We start from the raw sequence: 3,480 nt of genomic DNA, 5'->3' as shown, positions 1-3,480 counted from the left end.
TATGACCATTCATTTGATTTAAAAATATATGATTTTTTTTTGTATTCAGGCATTCTATCCCCAGACATTCTCAAAGAAATTGTTGATGGGTCTCCTTAATTTTTTTTCCCGTAGTTCGGTTTAGGGTAAATCTAACAGCATTAAATAATCTGACTGGCTGTGTGCATTTCAGATGATGCGCTTAAAGCTTGTATCCCATTTGACATGGCTGTGCACTTCATTCTGGGCTCATAATGGTTTACTTCACTTGACCCTGGAGGCCTGATCCTAGACCACATTCTGTATGGGTTAGGGACTGTAATGACTGGCTGTGCCCCATTTGGTTTGGAGGTGCACTGGCTGACTTTCAGAGGGTAATGAGGGTTTTGATAAAAAGGTGAATCCCACTGGAAAAATGCTTCATCTGAATGATCTGAAAATGCATGCAACACACGTGTTCTGCTCAGGAGTACTTTTAGGAAACTAGCTTCAAACGGTTGTGCACGTTTACCAAAATTGCTAATCATTAAGCGATTATTTTTTCTGAAACTAAAATGGTAAGCTCAGTTTAATTAAATAAATACGCTTTCACCACCAGTGACAAAACACAGAAATTGGTCAGACAATTAATTTGAAAGATTCTTTCTGCATAATAACTTCTCTCAGGCTACTCCTAGCAAGCAGTCTTTGGCCATTTCAGGGGTTAAGAATGCAAATGCGACATAATTGAATGCTGCAGTATTATAGTTATCAAAACATTTTTGTGCGTTTTAAATCTGTAGCTGTTGGTTCACTTATGGACTAATCTGTTAGCCAGGGTCAGCTTACCTACATTTTCCACGATTCTGTAGTTTATTTCTAAAATCAAGTAGAATTATTGGCATGAAAGAAAAATCCTTAGAGCAGTAGCCTATCATATCCATCAGATGTTGAAAACAAAAACTCCCTGCTTTAAAAGGACCACATTAATCCTGTTGGCACAAAGCTTGCTCTGTGCTGTATAAAATAAAATCAATTGGCAAAGTTTACCGTTACATATAAATTGTATAGAAACCATTTCAGTCTGATTCAGTCTGATTCCCTCCCTCAAGTCTACCAGATTAATATTTAATTATTGGACATTAACGTGACCACGGAATTGTGCACAACCCTGTCTGTAACAAAGTTCTCAGTACCAGCATATTGGACACATCTCATGCCAATCAAGTCTGTCAGGCAGAATCCCCCATGGGGAAGAGGGATGAAAACAAATAATTACTATTTTTACCAATACAATTACACTGCTTTAACTACAGACTGCTGAACATCTGTGTACGATGTCACTGTAAATGTAAATCCTTAATTTGGCAATTAGGCTTACTTACAATGTCAACATTGTAACAAACTATTTCATGATGGCCCAGAATAAGTTTGAGATTCAATTAAATTTGTTGTCAGTAGGAGACTGCAGTTTTTTTCCATAAATAAGATATGACTGCTAGGCAAGCAGTATCAGTACATACAGTTAACCGTTTTAAAAATGGAATGGTAACCTCTTTGTCACATCCTTATCTATTTGTCACATTCAAACTATCAGTCTGAAAAATACATTTATGTAATTATATAAAATTTTAAATATATATATATATATATTTTTGTAATGGCCACAATTGGGGATTTATATATTCAATAACCTCTGTACCTGTGCGGTTGTATTTTTGACCAGAAGAGGGCATCAATTGCCTTACTGCATATTTCTGTGAAGCATTAACACCATCTTGTCTACAGTCCAGCAACAAGCTGGATTTACACAATTTTCTTTGTGCAGAAAATATCCCTGGGAGATTCTTCTCTGGAAAGGTAGTAACGCTGGCAAATCTGGCATATTCTGTAAGAGAGGATCATTTGCAATACAGGAACATTTCCTTATTTGCAGTTTTTCCCCAACGAAACTGCAGGAGATAATTATGTCATACTTAGCTTGGAGGGGTTTTAAATGTATTAAGTGCAACTATTCAAGCTGCAAACCCAAAATGTTGTTCCTTCTCTGGGCCCATTTAGGATTAGGGCCTGGACTTGTCGGGAGGAGGCTGGACCAGGTTGGCTAAATGTCAGAGTCTGTGGTCGCGGTCGGGCGGGGCCAGGGCCTTGCAGTCTAGGGGAACTGACAGGCCCTGCGGCCCCTCAGGGCATCGGGGCGGGGCATAAACTGGTCCCTGTCAGGCCGTGACATTTCCCAGTGCTTCGCAGGGCGAGGGATTGAAAGGAACGGTGTTCTCATGCTGTGAGAGGAAAAGCCCTGCTACAGCGAGTGAGGATGGACAGCGATAGGGCCAGAACCACAAATGCAGTGCCATGAAAAAGTATGTCCTCTTCCTCATCATTTCGTATTTGTCACGCTGAATCGTTTCAGATCTTTAGATAAAATGTAATGTTTGACAAAGCGAACCCGAGTAAACAAGAAACACGTTTTCAGACATTCGGATGTGGACTCGTTTTTGGCGTTTTGGATCATTCTCTTGCTGTACAACCCAATTACGCTTCTGCTTCTGCTCATGGACAGATGACGTTCTCTTTAAGAGTTTTCTGGTACAGAGCAGAATTCATAGTTCCTTCAATAATGCCAAGTCGTCAAGGTCCCAAGGCAGCAAAGCATTCCCCCACTATCACACTATCACCACCATGTCTGTTGGTTCCCTTATTGTGGAGTCATGATCACTGACCTTTGCTGAGATTAAGGAGGCCTGCAGTTCTTCAGATGTTCTTCTGGAACTTTTCTGACTTCCTGTATCAGCTGCTGCGCCCTTGGTGAACTTTTAGCAGGCTGGCCACCCCTGGGTAGATTCCAAGAGTCCTCCAGATGGTTTTTTAACCTTTTCCAGGCTGATATTCAAACAACAAGTGTTTTCTCAATCAATAAGGTTCAATATGAGTGTGTTTTACATTCAACAGGGCCGGCTGCAATCGTGCAGTTGTGTTCAGTCAGCTGAATCTAATGATCAATTGGTTTATTGGTTGATTACCTGGGAGGGAAATGACTTTTTCACATTTGTGATATGGGTGTTTAACATTTTTTAATTGAATAAATGTTTTGCATTCACTCCGTTTCCTTTTGTCTAATATTAAACTGTAAAGATCTGTAAACATTCAGTGAGACAAATATGTGACTCAAAAACCCAATAGCCTAAATGTAGGGATGTGAGTTTAAAAGGGGCTTTAATAGAAATACCAAATGCAGAATGGTTTTGAAATAAAATCCACTTCACCAAACTCTTGGAGGTGGTGTGTGAGGCATATTCAGTGACTAACAAACAGATGTTCAGCCAGTGTTGATCAGTCATGTACACTCATATTGGATGGTCGCTGTAGTAGATGAGGGTTCTGAATCTCATGTAATGGCAGCATTTATGATGTCAATGACTGGGAGACAATTGGAGACACCTGCAGCCTATAAACAGCCATTTCCTGCCTTGCCACCTGTGTGAGCAGGACTCTGCTTGAACACTAACACTGTCCATCATG

This window comes from Conger conger, chromosome 6 (assembly GCF_963514075.1).
Source record: "Conger conger chromosome 6, fConCon1.1, whole genome shotgun sequence".
Lineage (NCBI taxonomy): Eukaryota > Metazoa > Chordata > Actinopteri > Anguilliformes > Congridae > Conger > Conger conger.
This window is presented reverse-complemented; position numbering follows the sequence as displayed.